Genomic DNA, 21230 nt, shown 5'->3' with positions numbered 1-21230 from the left:
CTCTACTTTCATGAGGGGTTCTCAGAGGCATTTCTTCTAGGCATAATATAACCCCGGGGGCCCCAAGGCAATCCTCTTCTTAAAGTATATTTCTCATTATCCACATTTCAGATGGCATTACAGTCTGCCAGTGTACGAACATGAATAGAGAAGGAAATGAATTAACTAGTTGCAGATTTCACTGTTGTTGTTTTATCACTTTTATGTTACTGCTTACTGCCATTCTTCAGGGGTAGAACAGATGTCAGAGTTTGTTTTTAAGAACTAGATCTCCCAGAGAGGGTCAGCATAGTGCCCTGGGAAGCTTCTGGATTCATTTTAGAGGTCCTAATGATTTCTTTCATGGTGCTTTAAAATTACTCATCTCAAACCTATCGTTACGTACCTCTTGCTCTCATGGGCAGCATTGTAGGACCTCTTGACATTATTTATTGTGCTTCAGTGGTATCAACAGGAGGAGGATCCAATTTCCCTTCAGAAAGACAATGATTCATCTTTCTTTGCCCTAAGGCTTGTGTTTGAACAGCTACCTTCCCTATCTACAGTTGAAATGCTGGTTAGAAAAAGACCATCTACAGTCCAGCTGAGAATATAGTCAAAAGGACAATTCTCCACTCTACTTCACAGAATGCAATTTATAGAATAGGTACTAGCAGTATCTATCATTAACGAGCACTTATTATATGTTAGAACTGTTAGATGGTTTACATAGATTATCTCATTGAATCCTCACATTTAAATTAGTAAATAGAGGGGCGCCTGGGTGGCTCAGTGGGTTAAAGCCTCTGCCTTCGGCTCAGGTCATGATCCCGGGGTCCTGGGATCGAGCCCCACATCGGGCTCTCTGCTTCCCGATGGAAGTGGGGAGCCTGCTTCCTCCTCTCTCTCTGCCTGTCTCTCTGCCTACTTGTGATTCTGTTAAATAAAATCTTTTAAAAAAAATAAAAAAAATAAATTAGTAAATAGATGTTATAATTATCCCTAATTTATATATTTTTTCTTTTTCAGAATTTTTTAATTTAAATTCAATTTAGTTAACATATACTGTGCTATTAGTTTCAAGTGTTGATTTTAGTGATTTATCAGTTACATATAACACCCAGTGCTGATTACATCAAGTGCCCTCCTTAATGCCCATCACACAATTAGCCCATCCTCCTACCCATTTCCCCTCCAGCACCCTCCGTTTGTTTCCTATAGTTAAGAGTCTCTTAGGGTTTATTTCCCTCTCTGTTTTCATCTTATTTTATTTTTCCTTCCTTTCCCCTATGTTCATCTGTTTTGTTTCTTAAATTCCACATATGTCTTTCCCTGACTGACATATTTCATTAGCATAATACCCTCTAGTTCCACCCACGTCATTGCAAAAGGCAAGATTTCATTCTTTTTGATGGCTGAGTAATTTTCCTTTATATATACACCACATTTTCTTTATCCATTCATCTGTCAATGGACATCTGCACTCTTTCCATATTTTGGCTATTGTGGACATTGCTGCTATAAACACTGGAGTGCATGTACCCCTTTGAATCACTATGTTTATATTCTTTGGAGAATACCTAGTAGTGCAATTCCTGGGTCATAGGGTAGCTCTGTTTTCAATTTTTTGAGGAACCTCCATACTGTTTTCCAGAGTGGCTGCACCAGCTTGCATTCTCACCGACAGTGTAGGAGGGTTCCTCTTTCCCCACATTCTCTCTAACATCTGTCATTTCCTGACTTGTTCGTTTTTGACATGCTGACTGGTGTGAGGTGGTATCTCATTGTGGTTTTGATTTGTATTTCCCTGATGCCCAGTGATGTGGAGCATTTTTCATGTGTCTACTAGCCATATCCCTAATTTATATTTAAAGAAACTGAGCACCTAAATAATTTTCCCCAAATCAGATAACAAGTAAGCCACAGGACTCAAATATAAGTCCTATTTTTTTCCAGAGCCCCACTATACTTCCCCAAAGGTATCCTTTCCATTTCTAGGAGACAAAGAGATTCTTTCCCTCTGCAGCCTCAGCCACCACTCTGACTTTGCCTTCCTGATACCCCACTCCAGTAAGTTTTCCTCTGTTCTCCTCATGCCAAAGTTAGCTCAGTAATTGTAGTTGCCTATTTTCCAAGGAGTTTCTGTCATGCTACTAAGCCCTGACTTTTAAATTAGGTTACATGAAATCATGTAAAAAGTTTAGGTGTTACTTCTACATGATGATCACTCACAGATACTTTTCAATTTTTATACCATGTCTCTCTCACTCAGTTCCTGTCACTATCATGGATTGTGACCCCAGAGCAAGAAACTTCTTGGAGTATGTCTTTTATTGTTGTTGTCACCTAAAGGGTAGGAGGAGAAAATGAATAAAGAATGGTTTTTAATATCTACTTTAGCATGGTTCAACGTAGCCACTTTTTTTTCTCCATGTCTATGATATGCAAGACACAGTGTTCTATGCTAGGCTGAATCCACAGAGGACAAGAACACACATGACTTCAGCTCACAGCAGCTGAGAATCTACTGGGGGAAAATATACATCCACACATATTAATAGAGATCTTCTTGGGTAGGTTGCTCCACAGTAAGATAGCAATTTACATTCCAGAAAACTTGGCTAAAATGGCAAGAACATTTATTCATTCTTATTCTACAGCAAGATAAATGATGAGTAGAAAAAATTTCAAGGAGGAAAAGTAATCCAAAATCAACAATGTAGTTTACATTTGTCCTTTAAAGTAAATAATATCAATTTCTACTGCAAACTCCTTAGGCACATTAAGCAAACACTAACCCTTATTAATGAGCTACAGGGAAATCTACATATTTGTGTTTTGTCACTTTATTTGTGATTTCTTCCTAATGACCAATTCTAAATGTTTCTTAAGCCATATTATTAATGGTCGTAGTAATTAGAGCTCTAAACATCTCTTCAGCAAGATTCACCATCTCTTTAGTAAGATTCACTACATTTCATCAGTCTTTACATTACAATCTGGCCATTGAAACTTTTATATTTAAGTTATGTGGTGCGTTAGAAAATATGTATACTTGAAAGTAGTTAGGTTGGCTTGGAGTTGCATTATGATTAACTGCAAAAGCAATGATTACATTACAGAGATAAAATCTGGCACATGATGTGATCTTTTATGTGACATGAATAACCATATTTATAAGGACAGTATGTAGAACAAAGCTTTTCTAATAGGAGAGATAGGAAATGATCCTCAAGATTTAGCATTAAGCCACTAAACAGGGTCCATACCTGTGTCTACTATTCTACTGCTTATTTATTTACTTATTTTAGAGAGTTGTGGGGGCGTAGAGGGAAGAAGAAAGAGAAAATCTTAAACAGACTCCACACCCAGCCTGGAGCCCGAGGCAGGGCTCAATCTTATGACCCTGAGATCATGAACTGAGCCAAAATCAAGAGTTGGACACTTAGCTGACTGAGCCACCCAGGTGCCCCTTACCACCTAATTTAAACAAAAAAACATAGATACATTTAATACATATGTATGTGTGCATGTGCACACACACATATAATTTATATTTGGTAGCTAATGAGATTTGTGTAATCACATTCTGATTTTTTTTAATTTATAATAACTTTGCTAGAACCCATTTCTCCTTCTTTAATTTACACCCGTCTTTTGTTTCTATAGCTTTAGGTGAATTTTCCAGGCTTTGCTTAGCAGTTTTCATCAGAAGAGATCTGCTAAGCCTTAGCTCCAGGGAATGAAAGCCTTTGCCATACTGAAAGTGTCCCTTCCAACAACTTGGGGGCTAGAGTCCTTGCGGGAGTCTCTCTCACACCACCCTTCAATACCTGAAGAGTTACTTCAGGGCAATAGTTCAGGCATCAGTAGGTGCTGAGGTGTGTTTGGCAGTTTACCCTTCCAAGTTGTAATCTCCAACTCAAGTTCCTCATTATTATGGGTCCCAGAGAAGACAAGTTGAAAGGTGAGGCTGGATAGCATCACCTTAGTTATCCGGAGGACACAGACATGTTACCACCTGCTTTTGCTGAAAAGGATGACATTATCTTCTCCTGGCTAGAATCATTTGGGACTGAGTTTTCACTCTGACAATAGTCTGGTGTTGAGGAAAGGTCGGGGGGAATGGGGCTTCCATAAAGCCTCGGAGGGAGGCAGCCAGATGGAGGGGGGAAGAGGCAGTTGAAAGCACAAACATCTTGGAAAGGGCACAAAATCAAGGTAAGACATGCTCACGTCACTCGGTCATGTTACGGCTCTGTCTGTGGCTGTAGTTGGGGTAACCCCAGTATTTCTATGCAGTCTGGTAAAAAGTGAAGTGGATGGAGAGGAGACATAACCACGAAAACTGCAGTGCCTAGCGAAGCTAATGCTTTTACCTGGTTCATATATGCCCTTTGTGTCTATGTCAAATGGCTTGAAGATGCATTATCCTCGCAAACACACAATTGTTACTAAGCTTAGTAAAATCATGTGTTTATTTGGGGTGATAACGCCACTGATAGAGATAGTAGGGAGGAAAAAAGCCCCTCCCCAACCACACTGCCATCTCCACTAAGCAGCACAGTCTGCACAAACAAGTAGAAATGTATCTGCAGAGCTGGTGGCAAGAGCTGTCACCTCTGAGACAGCTGCCAGGACCCTGCCCCTGACAGGTGCCAGTAACTTGTTCTTTGAATGAAAATCTTCACCACCCTGCCTTATAAAATGGCCACAGTGCCCTGTGATGGCACATCTAGAACAGTGCGGCTAAATCTTCAAAAAGAGCATCAGAGCAGAGAAGGGAGATGAATTCACCACATTTCTTCAAGCGGTTTCAGCCAATGAAATGGATCTCTGATTACAGCTCTTTCAGATCCAAATACTCCCAAAAAATTATTTCACATACAATTGTCAGATTTCACTGGCTTTAGTGCAGCAAACTGATTTCTATATGAAAAAGTTTTGACTTCCCCGCATGGCAGAATGTAACTGGCTACATCAGAGACCAGCAGCTGATACCCGTCAACTGACTTCCGGCAATTCAAAAATATCTGACATCAGAATCCCTAAAATGAAGCATGTCAGTGTCTTAGGTTAGATTCTCCAATGTGGATATAGACACAAAGATTTGAAGACAAGTAGTTAATCTGAGTGTTCACCCTAGGAAGCCCCAGGAGGGGAATAGGGAAGTCCAAACATGGGAGGGAAGGAAGACCATGAAGTATGCATTAAAGCCGACTATCCACCAAGGCTCAGTCCCACAAGAAAACTGTGGGAAATGGCGTGAGAAATGTCCCAGAGGTAACCCCTACTGAAGGGTGAGGATGGTGAGTTGCTTCTTCCCCAAGTCCCATCTGTCATAGACTGAGGTCTGCCCCCGAGGACACTTCAGAGCTACCCTTAGGAGGAGGGGAGCAGGAGCTGAAAGTAGACACCACTGACATGTGATAGAATGGCAAGAGCCACAGAGGTTTGGATGGGGCCACATCTGCCATAGTTGGGGTCCCAGAGTGGTTCAGTTGTTGTTAGTCCAACATCTTCTGAAGTAGAGCCAAAGGACAGAAGGTTAAGCAACACCTAAACTTCTGGGCCACAATATCTACTTCCCCTCAGTCTGGCCAGACAGGTAGCTTGGGAGCTTTCCCAATAAAAATTCCCTATAAAAATTCCTACATGAAATCTTGATGCTAACGAGTGGAAAACCTGAAAATAAGATGTCAACTGCATTTGATTATGTGTGTCTCATCTCCTTTCCTCGCGGGAGGCTTGGAGGAGGGCCACACATGATATCGGGTACTTGAGAATGAGGAGGCTATGGGAATGCTTGGGAGTAGGCCAGTAAAAACCTTTATCTATCCAGAAGCACAGATTAGAGCTCGCTAGCCTAAGGCAAAAGGGTACTTGCTCTAAAGCCCGACTATATAGAAAATTAAAAGCTAAGGAGCTGAGTTAAGAAGTAAGGTCACTAAAGCTAATAAGCCAAAGGGTAGTCACTAAAACGAGCTGCCGCAATCAAAGTAAAACTGTGCCATCACCAATAAACCCAATTCTCAGTAGCTTTATGCGAGCCAGAACTATTTCTCCCTCATGGGAAATCTTCTCAAGTATAACTCCTACTCCCTCGGACCATGGCTTCGTTCTTTACACGTGCCTTGGATCTGCTGAATCCTCTGATTTGGGCTGACAGGTTGGGAAGACAAAGACTGAAATCCCAAGTGAGAGAATAGTATGGGAAAGGCCTAGAAACGGCATTACTCTGGCCCACAAACCATTGACAAAAACTTAGTCACATTTCCCTCACCTAAATGCTGAGGGACTGGGAAAATAGTTCCTTTTTTTTTTTTTAAAGAATATTTTATTTTTTTGACAGACAGAGATCACAAGTAGGCAGAGAGGCAGGCAGAGAGAGAGAGGAGGAAGCAGGCTCCCTGCTGAGCAGAGAGCCCGATGCCGGACTCGATCCCAGGACTCTGGGATCACGACCTGAGCCGAAGGCAGAGGCTTTAACCCACTGAGCCACCCAGGTGCCCCGGAAAATAGTTCCTGATTTAAAAGCAACTTTCGGGGCGCCTGGGTGGCTCAGTGGGTTAAGCCGCTGCCTTCGGCTCAGGTCGTGATCCCAGAGTCCTGGGATCGAGTCCGGCATCGGGCTCTCTGCTCAGCAGGGAGCCTGCTTCCTCCTCTCTCTCTCTGCCTGCCTCTCTGTCTACTTGTGATCTCTCTGTCAAATAAATAAATAAAATCTTTAAAAAAATAAAATAAAAAAATAAAAGCAACTTTCTAGCAAACTTTCTCCACTACGAAAGGGGAGCATGGCTCTTCGCTAGAGAATGAGCCATCACTGCACCAGAAGCCAAATCTAAAGAGTGCAATGAAACGAGGCATTCCTGGAAGTGGAGTTCAGTGCGCTTGGAGAAAACAGACAATATGCCAGTTCTGAAGCCAGCCAGAGACCAGATGCCTCTGGTAGAGTCATTCCTGCCAGTTAGGCCATGACCCGGTTGATTAAATTACCAGGTGCAGTGAACAATGTAGAAAAACTGATCAATCAGAGAACAAATTCCAGCATGAAACCAGGAATTTTTTTTTCTGTCCCCTTCCTCTCATCCAAAGATGGGCTGCCTGGCATAAAAAAATTCAATCCAAGTTTGAATTCTACTTAATATCACCAATAGATTTTTTTCACTGGGTTTGTTCTGCATTCAGTGATAAAAGCAGCATACAATTATTTTCGATTGGACCAATGAGATTGTACTGAGAAGTCTCTGAAGATTGTCTGCTGAGTGCCAGTTGTTAATGAATCCCATTTGTCTTTCTTGATTAAGTCTGCTATTACCCCCATTTAGTCCTGTCACCGACCCTTTAGCAAGAATTTTCATATCACTGTTTAGATGAGAAATTAGCCTATGAGAGCAGCACTCATCAATCAGAAGGCAGTTTATTTAATACAGTTTACAGTTTATGAGTTCAAAAACTGTAGCCTCATACATTAGAAATGGATGACTGTCCTAGGCAGAGACAATCAAGGGGTTCAGTTCACTTGACAGCCATGTAGAAACGACTTTGAATTTGAGATTCACACTTAGGGAAGGGCTGCGGTATCGCAAGCCTGCAGCTGAGTACTAGGAGGCTTTCTCTTCTGATTAGAAAATCCCCTTTGGTTTAAGCAAAGTCTCCATTTTAGGTACCTAACCATGCTTTTCTATAGAACTATATGCAGAAAATCCAAAATGAAATTTTAGAATTGATTCACTTCTTTATGACATCAAATCTTTTTCTTGTTTGCAGTATTTTGAAAAGAGCTCATGCAGAAAGAATATTTATTTGCCCCTTGGAACCACATAGAGCAAGATGTCCATGAAAATCCTAGTTTTGCAAAGAATAGTGCAGTTTCCATTCAGTGACCGCATCTATATGGCATAGAAGAAAATGGAGCAGATATCTGACAGGGTCAGGTAAAAACAGGACCATACACACTGGATGCTTCTGGCCCTGAAAGAATTCTAGAAGGCTCATGTTGGCAGGATGTATTGCTCATTTGATAGTATGAAAGACTGTAGTTATTTTAAGAATTCTATTTTACATCAAAATGAAACAAGCCAGACTTACGGAACTGCTTCTCATAATGTCATTTCATTTAGAGTTATAGATCTCAATTTATTTTACCTGTGGCTCCCCCTTATTTTCCAAACCAATGTATTACCAACTAAGAATGTCATTTATATACCTGGATAAGATTAGAGAAGTAATAACTGGCAAACATTTGCCAGAAGTCCTCAATTCCTGCCTTCCACTTACTATGGCCTTAAATCTCAGTAAGAGGAGGATTTAGTCAGAGAACACTAGCTATTATTAGAGCATATAAGCCTTGCCATTACCATCAGTCTTTGGTGACTATTTGGAGACATATAACTGCAACTTTTGTGACCTCTTCAAAAGTCTTAATGATCCCATATGGTATTGATCCCTATCCTAAGGAATAGTCTAGGGATGCCTGCGTGGCTCAGTGCGTTAAGCATCTGCCTTCAGCTCAGGGTCATGATTCCAGGGTCCTGAGATCAAGTCCTTGCTTTGAAATCTTTGAAAGTGAGATATTGAAACTTCACAATACTTCCATTTACTAGGTGTGCTTAAGAGGTACTATATGAATTTGAGTAAATAAATGAACAAATGAAATCTTTTTTTTTTAAGATTTTATTTATTTGTTTGGGAGAGAGAAACAAAGATAGTGACAGAGAGCAGGAGCGAGCAGGAGCTGAGAGGGAGGGAGAAGCAGTCAGGCTCCATGCTCAGCAAGGAGACTGCTTCTTTCTCTGCTTGCTACTCCCCCTGCTTGTGCTCGCTCGCTCTCTCTGACAAATAAATAAACAAAATCTTAAAAAATATAATAAAAAATAAAGAATAGTCTAGTTTTCCCCTTAGAATGGTGTCTTTTATATCTAGATTGGAGTATGCATGCCAAAAAATGTTTCATTGCAGTCATCCATCAACTATCATTTCAGTCTTTAATTGCTTTAGTTGTTGTCTCACATAAAGAATGAAACAACACTCTCTATCAACTCTTTATTCCCACTTGCCGAGTGTAAGCACTTTTAAGGTTGATGTGTATCCTTGAAACAACTCGTATGCATGTCCAAACACTATTTGTAATTCTTAACCAAAAAAAAAAAAAAAAACCCAAAATGAGATTACACCATATGTTGTCCTACAACTCTCTTGCTCTGTTTATACAATGTTGTATTAGTCACTGTTATAAAGAGGAAAATATCTCTAATCTCTATACAGCTATCTCTCTATAATGAGACTTATTACAAGGAATTGACTCACACAAGTATGGAGACCAAGAAATCTCCACGATTTGCCATGTGCAGACTGGAGACACAGCAAAGTCACTGGTGTAAATTTTAGTCTGAGTCCAAAGTCCTGTGAACCAGAACACTAATGGTGTAAGTCCTAGTTCAAGGCCAGGAAAAGGCTGATGTTCCAGTTCCAATAGTCATGCAGAGAGAGGGAATTCAACCTCCCTCCACCTTTTTGTTCTATTCAGGCCCTCAATGAATTGAATGATGTTCATTTCACTGGGGAATCAGGATGACTTCCTTAGTCCACCAATTCAAATATCAATCCATCTGGAAATACCCTCAGAGATTCATCAGAAAAATGTTTATCTGACCACTCAGTGTCCCAGTCAAGTTAGTCAAACTAACCTTAAACATATCACAAGCAATCTTCCATTTCTCAATATTCATATACATCATGTTCTTATTGACCGCTAAGTGGAAGTATAGACTTTACCAAACCATTACTCTGTTGAAAGGCACTTAGGTAGTCTCCAATATTTTTGGTAGAATGAATCGAAATTTAGACATTTTTGAACTTTTTCCCTTGACCATTTGTGTGCAATTCACCTTTCCTGAAATGAAAGCTATGCATTTCTAAACTTTAAGTATTACTGACAAATCTCCCCCAAGATAAAATAGAACTTAACAACTCTTAATTCTCAAATACTAAACATTCACTTTTTTATAAGCTGATGTTCTTGAGGTACATTCATCTCACTCATGGTTGACAGAAATTCAAATACAGCACAAAATATAAATATAAGTAAAAATACAAGCAGTAACTCAACCACTATATATTTCTACCATGCTAAATAAACTAAGCTATTCTGCAGCTGTCTGAGCCCAAGAATAATTTATATCAATGTTTCATGAGATTGGACCATGCTCACCATACCTTGGAAAATGCACAGAAGTAAATCAAGGAGTATATTCAGTTTTAAACCTACCTTTTATTACTGTCAGGATGGGTTAAGTTGTGCCACAAAAACAAATTAATTCGGACACCCATAGCTTTCACACAACAATTTAGTTCCTACTTATCGTACAGGCACAGAGTATGCTCATACCACTGCTCAGGGCAGCAGGGGCCTCTCTGGTCGATGTAGTCCCTTGGGAACTCAGGCTGATAGAGGGTCCTCTTATAATTGCACGTTCTGGAACACACGGCTTCCTCAATCACTGTGTCATGGGAGGAGTGACTATGCGCAGACTTGTTTGGTTCTGTTCTATCACTGCTAAAGAGGTCAGCCACATTTGCTTTAATGCCACAGTTAGAGCTCTGAAAGATCTAGATGTCCCCAGTACTTCTACCTCTATGCCACTCGTGGATTGTTTCTATCTCTGATAGCGCTGCAGAAATCCTGCAGTGTGCAAAAATGGGACCTGACTGGGCCACTTTCATTTGCTGTCCTGTTCTTACCGTCTTTGCCACCACCACTGCTGACTGCAATTGATAGATGAAGATCCCTATTTATTTCTCTAGTTCTCGGAGATATGTTCCCTGTCTCAGCATCATACTCAGAATTAGAAACAGAATGAATACTCCAGTATTTTAGGTCAAGAACAATGCAATTGATCAAATCTTGATTGATCCATGTAAATAATCACAAGCATAATTTTTAATTGTTAATATTTCTTCAAATTTACATTTAAATACTGCACGATTAGCTGATATGAGATTCTGCAGTTCATCATGTATCTGTTACAATATGTTGGGTAATTTACTTTTCAAAAGAACTCCTAAATCATTTGATATATCTCAAACTCAGAGACAGGTGCAAGATTTATGATGATATTTGGACAAAAACGTTATGGTTTTTGTAAAGACTTATTACTATTTTAAAAAGAAAAAAAAATTGGGGGTGCCTGGGTGGCTCAGTGGGTTAAAGCCTCTGCCTTCGGCTCAGGTCATGATCCCAGAATTCTGGGATCGAGTCCCGCATCGGGCTCTCTACTCAGCAGGGAACCTGCTTCTCCCTCTCTCTCTGCCTGCCTCTCTGCCTACTTGTGATCTCTGTCTGTCAAATAAATAAATAAAATCTTTAAAAAAAAAAAAAGAAAAAGAAAAAAAATTGGAACTCTTTAAAAGGAACCAGCAGGTTAAAATAGGTGTAGCTTTTTCTCCCAGTAAGAAATTCCTGTTGCTGACTAGGTTCTGTGGCAGACACTCAGACTTAACCACAGAGGTTCTCGAGATAAGATGCCAAAAATCTGGTGGTAAAGAGAAAGTGAGATTTATGCTCAAATCTCTCCAATGATGCCTCATCACCCAGAAATCTGGATGGTTGTATTATCTAACCATTCATATCTCCTACATGTTTATTCAAAAACAATTCTTCGACAATATTAAACGTCTCATTCAGTGCTTGGCAATAAAATTACTAAAAATATCCCCAAATGTGAGTCCTGCCTTCAGGAAGCTCTCACTTGTGTAGACACAACCACATTGCACTGTTTTTTCAGAAATAAGTAAAAAGTAAAAGAAATAGATCTCCCAAGATGAAGTCTTGACCTTCTCAATGCTACTTCCAAGTCAGATGTCCCTTCAAGCCGTGAATGTTGGTATGGTTCGTTTATGAGAACACAACTCTGATTCATGTCAGTGACAGGATTTGTGGCCCCATCAGGAGATAAATGACTTGCTGAACACAACATGATCGAGGCAAAATGGATTATGAAAACTCTCATGCTGGGATGAACATAAGGTTCTGAAGGCAGAGGGCAGATAAAACAAGGCAGGTGAGGAGATAGAAAAAGAATCAGGGATTTCAGGGAGCACAGAGTGGGTAAGGCAAGCATACAGTGCAGCTTTCCATGAGCCGCTGGATTTCCAGTGGGGTCTAGGATCCCAGTGAACTTCCTCACTAGTTTATTTGCCAATGGGGGAAATGTGGGTTAAATCTTAAGAGGGGACTCTCAGACTTCCAATTTGTCAAGAAACTGGACAGGGAATAATCAGAATATAAACTCTCAACCAAGCTACAGAATCTATTTATGGAGACAGTCACCTTGGGATCACTAGTCACTTCCCTCTTTCCCTGTATGACCTTCCAGTTGCTTCCTAACTTCAAAACGATCAAGATCTGGCCATGAACTTCCTTGGGCTAAAGCAGTCCAGGATAGGGAAAAGAGTAATGTACAGAAAGTCAGAAGTCATGGGTGCTGACTTCGGTTCTGTTTGTAATTAGCAGTGTATTGTAACCAACAACACTCATCTTTGTGCTTCAATTTGTTCTCATCTGTACAACAAGGGTCTCTAAGCCCCCTCCCAATTCTACTCTTCCTGCTAGTTTCTATGGTTCTATTTTTTCCTGTTTCATCTGTCAACAAAGTGAAAAGCAAATTTTACCTACTGTTGCTTTTAATTCATTATTTACATTTCCTGAATATTTGATTGTTAATGGACTGGAAGAAAGAAAATTGTAGAAGGTTTCTTGTTAGAGTCATTTGAATATCATTACTAAATCTATAGCTCTTATCAAAGCAAACCGTGACAATTGCTCCTAAGCCTTCTTTTGGAGTCACTCACAAATGAACACATTTTATTTTAATAGAAAACAAGAACATTTTAATTGCCTGAGCTAGGTACTTTTATTTTGTTTTATGTGTGCAGTCAGAACCAGACCCTTGTGGATAATGTTAAAAGATGGATATTCTTTTCCCTGAGCTTTTTTCTTTTTTGTGTAAATTACAACAATTGCTTGGGGGATTGGGCATTTGGACAAGCCATAAAATAATCAAAATTTTAATGCTGTTCGGTGGCAGCCTAGGACTCTTTGAATTAGTGGCTAGATTAACCATTCACAGGTATAAGCATCCCATTCCTAGCTGGATTTAATAGTCTTGGTCATTGGGGGAATAAATTCTCTCGGTTGCTTCGAGGGCTTAACAAAATAATTTCTTGAACACAAGAAAGTGACCCCAGCATTTATCACTAGATTTTCCTTAGGTCTAATGCTATGTCTACACTCTGCCAAAATAATGTTTAAAAGTGAATTACTCATCATCCTTTACTAAAAAAGTATGAGTCCAACCCCAAATCATTTAGCAGCACTGGCCAAATTGTGTGTGTTTATGTATGTTTCTAGCCACAGTCTTAAGTCTGTTAATACTGTAAACTTTCCAGCAGGGTTAAAAATCACTGTCTCAAGAAAACTACTCCAGAAATAGTTACAAAGATGAGACATGGTATAGATCATTCAAACAACAAATGTCTTAGATTTGGTCTTGGTCACTGCTGGGAGTTTCAAATACAATCTCAGATGAGACAAGCCCCAGCCCAATTTTTAGTTTGATTCGTTTCTCTCTCTCTCTCTTTTTCTTTTTTCTTTCTTCCTTTTTTCTTTTTGTCTTAATTACTTAAATCTACTCTGTCACTTTAACATCTCAACCTCAACTGTTTCATGACTGTGAAATATTGCCACAATATATTATGCTAATGGGTCTAATTATTCCTAGGGAAACTTTCCTAGGGATTATGGTAGAGTATATGATAAAGCCACCAGTTCTTGATAGCAAGCAGGTTTTTTTTCTTTCAAACCTGATGTTTACAACTACTGCTGTATGATTTCATTTCTGATAGCAGAAAGCTAGTGAGCATGTTTTAATGATTCCAATGCATCTATGTTCTTCATCAAACTGCTGGTTATCAACGTGCAAATTATCACTTGCTTCACATCCAGGCAAATATGAGAACTCAGCAATTAATTGTCGTGGCTGTTGGTCTATCTAGACTGCAAGCTGCCATGGAAAAGATGGCTATTGAGAACAGCAACAAAAAGTTCTTATAAAACACTCTGCTCACTCAGGATTTCCCACCTTACAGTACTCAACATGCAGAAATTTGGGGAAAGAGATGACAGAGTGAAGAAGTTCCTGATATTCAACTTGGAACTCTTTATAATGAATAATTCTTTCTCCCCCAAAGTAAAATCCAAACTGATTCTGAGCTTTGCCAAGCCCTACTGTGGTCCAGTAGAGATATCAAAAAGACTATGGTCCTCAGGGCTAATGATACTTTAAAGGAGACTAAATGTTCAAGCTGAATCTGAGAAGCTAGAGGAAATGGGTAGGGTTAGTTGGCCCAAGAATATGCGCTCTAAGCCATCCACGGAACGCCTTAGTATGACTGACATTCATTGTATTGGGTGCCACGAGACCTGAGTTTGAATCTTGGCTCTGGCATTTAATTAATATGAAATTTTAAACTTCTGTTTTCTAAACTGGACATAATTATATCTACCTCAAAAAGTTGTTAATGAGTTAACAAACAAAAGCCTAATAATTCACGGCAAAAAGTAGGCATTCGATATATGTTTATTTCCATCTTCTCTAAAAACCTTGGCTCCTCTACTTCATAGAGTTTTTCCCCTCTTTGTGGTTAGACTTTCTTATCTGTGCATCACATTTGGGCACACAATCAGGCAAGTGCTGAAAGGGATAGCCCTTCATTTTATGTGACTGTGTCTTCTTTTCTGAAAAGATGTTAATTTCTTTGAGGTCGGGAATCCCATCTTCCTTTTACTGCTCTATCTACCACCTATCCCCACAAGTATATCAGGTATAGTGTACTCATAAATGCTTGTTGGATTGAATTAAATGTTTTCCTCATCCTTTTCTCCCCCTCCTTCTGCTATTTATTTATTTATTTATTTATTTATTTGACAGACAGAGATCACAAGTAGGCAGAGAGGCAGGCAGAGAGAGAGAGGAGGAAGCAGGCTCCCTGCTGAGCAGAGAGCCCGATGCGGGACTCGATCTCAGGACCCTGGGATCATGACCTGAGCCGAAGGCAGAGGCTTTAACCCACTGAGCCACCCAGGCGCCCCCCCTTCTGCTATTTTTGACTACTAATTTATGCGTGCATTTTTGGCCCAGGTTAAGTTTAAAAATATACAGTATAGCCATGTCTAATTATAAACTGAAGATTTGTATCTGCAATTATACATGTTGTATAATTGTAGACGATTGAGCAACACTAAATTAAAACAGCAACAATATATTTACAAGAAAATACATCAATAGCATTGAGCACTAAGAATAGCTGATGAGGCATCCAACAATAGCAGGACAACTGTTGCCTTCTCAATGGACTTTCTACAAAGTGATGAGCTCACTCTGCTCTGCACTGAAAAGATTACTCAATTTTTCTAAATAGGTTCACAGGAATATCTTTAAAAATGACTGTGTAGGGGCGCCTGGGTGGCTCAGTGGATTAAGCCGCTGCCTTCGGCTCAGGTCATGATCTCGGGGTCCTGGGATCGAGCCCCGCATCGGGCTCGCTGCTCAGCAGGGAGCCTGCTTCCTCCTCCCTCTCTGCCTGCTTGTGATCTCTCTCTCTGTCAAAGAAATAAATAAAAAAATAAAAAGTAAAAAAAAATGACTGTGTATATTTGGTACAAATAACCCACACTCCTTCATTGAAACCAACCAATAGATAGTATCAAAAATAGTTTTCTTAAAAAAATAAGTTTTATTTTTCACACATGCCATCATGAATAGGCTATATGACACTGAACAGTAGCACTGAAATCAGGCCTTGGAGTTTGGGATACTAAGTCTAAGTTGGGCATGTTAGTTACACACACCATGTTGGCTTAGTGGGGACACCAACAAACTGGGCCCATATAGGCGCAGGCTGAGGTGAGGGCCAGTCACGAGCTATTTAAAGAATAGAACCTATGGAAAAGGTTCCCACTTCCAACACTTGGCAGAGATCAACAACAGTCCTTACATTCCCAATTTCAGTAGACACACCAGTTTTAATCTTACTCTAGCAGAAATGGCTGTCCACCAAAATGTGCCCTCTCTTTCAGAGTTCAGTGTTGTTTCTGGGAAAAGAACTATATATCTCAGCCTCCCTTACACCTAGGTGGACCTATATGATTGGTTTTCTCCAGTGGAAGTTGAGTGGAAATGTGGTGCAATACATTTGGGCCAAGATGGTTAAGAAGTAAGCATACTATCTTCTCTTTGCCTATCTGCCAGGTGGATGTCAAAGACTCCAAGATACTAGGGGATATGGGGCATCTGGGTGGCTCAGTGGGTTAAAGCTTCTGCCTTTGGCTCAGGTCATGATCTCAGCATACTGGGATCAAGTCCTGCATGGGGCTCTCTGCTGGGCGGGGAGCCTGCTTCCCTTCCTCTCTCTCTGCCTGCCTCTCTGCCTCCTTGTGATCTCTGTCTGTCAAATAAATGAATAAAATATTTAAAAAAAAATACTACGGGATACACAAGCCATATAATGAATAGGTTCTGCATCTCTGGATCACCAGAGTGGAGAAAAGTTGCCTAATTACCAGGATTATCCAGTTTAAATGATTAGGGTGAATAACTTACTGGGTTTAGTTACTAAATTTTGAGTTTTCATTTGTAACAGCACTCTATCTTACTCTAATACATTTATTAAATCTCTGCACTGCATTTTGCACTGCTAAATATCTCTGCCTTGATATTTACTACTGCCTGTAGTGATTTCCCCCTTTCTTTGACCCCCCTACAGTCCGAATCCTTTTTTCTACTACCCCCCTTTACAGTTGTCATCCTTAGCCCACTCTCTGTGTTGTCTGCCTCCCCAATCCCAGGCAGTCCCATGATAGCTTTAAGGCATATTGTTCATTTCCAAATTTTACCTCTTGTCTAACTTTTTAGCCTGGCATATTCAAATGCCCACTGAACTTCTTTCCCTGGGCATCTGACTGACATCTCAAATGTCTGAAACTAAAATCAGCGTGTTTCTCCTTCCCTTCCTCTCTACCCCAAATGCACACCCTACTACATTCTCTCAGTAAATAGCACCATTATTCTCTTAGAAAAGAACACTGAAGGGGCACCTGGGTGGCTCAGTGAGTTAAAGAAAAGAGCACTGAAAATCATCCCAGACTCCTCTTTTCCCCTAATTTTCCAATAACCAGTGCATTGTTCTGGGAATTTTACTGACCAAATAGTTTGTGAATCCATTCTCTCATCTCCACCCTACATAAAACCATTCTGGCTCTGGGTCCCATTATGTTTCACCTAGGCTGCTGCAGGACACAGTGATTAGTGACATAGACTTTGGAATCCGGCAGATCGTTGTTAAAGTTTGAACTCTGCAACTAGTTCTTTCTTAGTTGTGTGATCTAGGGAATCTAACACAATGCTTAAATTCCCTTTTCCCCATCTGTGAAATAGGAATATTTCTATTTCATGATAGAAATATAGTACTAGTATATTCCAGAATAAAAATATACTACTAGTACTTTTCTAAACGAGGTGTTATAAACAATTAAGGAAATCAGGTATAGAGAGACATTAAGACAGCCTGGAAGTGAGTAAGGGCACCATAATGTTAGCTATTTTAGGTAGGGACTCAATGCTTCTAAACTCATCTCCATGAATCCACTCTTCATAGGGAGGGAACTGTCTCTCTCTCTCTCTTTTTTTTTTTTTTAAGATTTTATGTATTTGACAGAAAGAGAGAGAGCACAAGGAAGAGGAACAGCAGGCAGAGGGAGAGGGAGAAGCAGGTTTCCCACCGAGCCGGGAGTCTGATGCAGGGCTCTATCCCAGGACCCTGGGATCATGACTTGAGTCAAAGGTAGACACTTAACCGACTGAGCCACCCAGGTACCCCAGGGAGTCATCTCTCTTAAATATGAATTCTGCCATCTTCCACCCTTGCAATGTGGATGGAAGGAAGAGGCATGAGGAAAGGCATAAGGAAAGGTTGGGCATGAGAAATATTCAGAGGTAGAGCTGATAGGAATTAGAAACTGATTAGGATGCTAACTGGTAGACACTTACTAGAAATGTCTATATCAAAAAACATAAATTGGAAAAATTTGCCTTTGTGAGTAAATTCAGTGCATTAAAAATCCTTTATTTCTTTTTATCTTCTCTGGATTAGGTCTGTGCATTAAAACTCAAGTACTAAATTAGTGATTATCTAAATTTAGCATAAACCATACTCACTGCATAATGGCCAAGCCATTTCTTTACTTACAGTATATGCATGACAGCTTAAAAATAGGAAATTCAAATTAACCAAAATTTCCCACTAAGAGAACATAATATGAGGAAAGCTCCAAGTATAGTATATTTTAATTCTCATTACCACTCTTTCCACACACATCTCATCCCAGTAACATTTTCCTCTCCTTTTTTTATCTCATCCACAGGGTATCCTGAACAGACAATGAGAACATTTGGAAGATAAGAAATACATGGGTGATTAGAGTGGAAATATCTGAAAAGGGATAAAATCAAGAGTGACTATGTATCTACCATGTGCCAGACAATCCGGGATGCCCTTCACATATGTTGTCTCACTTAATTCTCAGAACAAAAAAATGATGAAATAAAATAAAATACATGGTACGTATGTACCACGTACAATGAGAAATATAAAATTCCTATTTCACAGAAAAGAATCTCAATGAACTTAAGCCACTTGCCTAAGTCATACAAGAAAAGTATTTGCCAGTATTTTAATATACTTTCCTTTGACACCAAAGCCCACCAGTATTGTACTGTTATATCCTAGACATCCAAACTATTTTAAAAAATCTACAAAACTATACATGAGCCTGTACTCCTCAGTACTCCTTTAGTGTGTATTTGAACAAAAATGAATAAAAGAAAGAAAAAGAAAAGGAAAGTATAGTTTGTGGATAGTCACTTCACACATTGTCACATTGTTTGTGTCTACATGGGAGCTGAAGCTGTGAAACACAGAAACTTCTCCAAGGAAGAAACCAGTCACAAAAGGCACCCCAGAAGCACCAATAATACACACACATATCCTAGTGGGAACTTCCTCCATTCTTCACGCCCTTCCCACTGGATGAAATAAGCATCCCCCAGCTTCCTGTAATTTGGGCTTCAGAGTCCTAGGAGAGTAAATTCACATTCTTCTATATCTGTGCCATAGAGGGAAAGAGTTCTATAAAGCAGGAGAAAACAAATGATTGGTGAATAATTTTTTTTATTCAGATTCTTTATGAGACACTGATCTCATTATTTGTTCACCAGACGAGCTCCCACTAAATCTATTCACAATTAAAAAAAAAAATTACCCAGCTAGTAGTATTGAACTGTGCCTTAATTAGGGCAGCCAAGAATGTCTTGTATAATTAACTGGGCTTTGTTTATAATTATTTCTTTGTGGTTAGAACTGTTTTCTGCGTGTAACTAGGGCAATGCTAATAGTAACGCTAACCTTTGATTTTCATACGAGAGTAACTGAAGGACAGGCAGAAGATACAAGGCCAGATCTGGGAAGGGAAAACCAAGAGACATGAAACACAGGATTTCTTTTTACCTTCTGTTTTGCCTCAGGATGAACACAGTCTCCCTAGCCTCTGACCCAATCTGACATCTGTGCTCCTTTATCATCTGTCAAGTTAAAGAAACTATTCCTTCCCTTTCGGAAAATGGAGGGGTGTCTTTTCTTATCAAGGTCCATGTGCTAGATTTGCCCCCCTTTTGATCCACTTTCTGATCTCCCAGATCCAGCTCTGTAACCTGTTGGATAATGTCAACATCCTTTGACTTCCCATTAAGTTTGATCAATAGGGAACCCTAGCAAGAGATCTGGAAGGAGAAGGGAAAGGAGGGATAGAAGAGAGTGATATCTTGGTATTTATTCCCTAGGGCCCTTCCCTACAGCGTATCTTGGGCAGACTGTATCTAATCCCTAAGCTAATGTATTAGCTCCTATAAACAGCCTCCTCCAGGAGACCACTCTATCTATGGACTCTGGCATTCACTCTCTTTTTTAATCACTTATCTCTAAGTTTGGTAACAGAACACTGTTTTTACACTTGTTGAAAATATTCCACTATCTCATGTGGTTACCCTACAGACTACCAAAACTTTGTAAATAGTCCCTATTAAACTCTCTTCAGATTTTCATAATTTGAGCTAACCTCTATTCCCGGCTAGCCAAATGGAGACAGCCTGGATTTGTAGCACCATATACTCCTATATGTTCTAGAAGACTATAGGAATGGTAGGATTTTTAGTTATAAAGAATTTGGAAATTCACCAAATGAGTAATTAACCAACAGTGTTCATGTACTAGAGTGTGGTTGGGTGAACTCAGTGTCTTGGTCAAATATGACTGTCCAGGTCATGATGAATAATAACAGGAATAGATACTGATAAATTAGAAATTATTTTCATTTTTCCTGTAAATCTTGCTCATTATAGTTGGTGCAGTTAGCATATGAATCTAAAAACCCTCTAAGTTCTTATCACATTTCTTCTGCTTGATGTTTCAGACACACTTTCCTAGAAAAAGAGGCCAAGGAAAAAGAACTAGAATAAAACTAATGATAAATTAACTTTATTAAGTACATGACTTTTTGATCACTATAGGATGTGGGACAATTTGTTAGGTATCTAGGTTCCTTCCTGCAAGTGGCTCACAGCCTGGTGTGGGAGAGAGACCACTACAAGGTATAAAAGAGAGCAAAATTAAATTTTTTAAGTAGTAAAAGTGTTAAATGGCTTGAGAGAGAGGGTAGCCATAAAGGCAAATTTGGAGGGATTCTGTCAGTTCGATCAAGTAAAGGATAGGAATTCCAGGCAGAAGAAGAGCAATGTCAAAGGAAAGGAGGCATTAAAAAAAAAAAAAAAATGCAATGTGTTAGTACTGTGAGTAGTTTGTTACACACACAAAAAACAGGGTTTTAGCAGTGGAAATCTGATAGAGCATAAGATTCAAGAGAGAGAGTGTCTAAGGATGAGACTAGAAAATTCCAAGATAGTGAAATAATGAAGTTCCTCCTACCAAACCAACATAGCTTAATGAAGTCTTCATATAGATCTGGATGTTGTTCTACAGACAATGATGAACCAATGAGGTTATTTTTAACAGAATATTTATGTCACTAAATTTCTTCTTAAGAAATGTACTTTCAGGGAAAACATATTAGGACCAAGAAA

General features: G+C 39.5%; 1 pseudogene; it reads left to right on the top strand.

The window, feature by feature from the left end:
• LOC123953430 overlaps nucleotides 1-18797 on the top strand; it is a 71040-nt pseudogene extending 52243 nt beyond the window's left edge.
• Nucleotides 18798-21230: the final 2433 nt, after the last annotated feature.

Source organism: Meles meles, chromosome 1 (genome assembly GCF_922984935.1).
Source record: "Meles meles chromosome 1, mMelMel3.1 paternal haplotype, whole genome shotgun sequence".
NCBI classification, from domain to species: Eukaryota; Metazoa; Chordata; class Mammalia; order Carnivora; family Mustelidae; genus Meles; species Meles meles.
The sequence above is the reverse complement of the archived record's forward strand: the minus strand, read 5'-3'. Positions and strand labels throughout refer to the sequence as shown.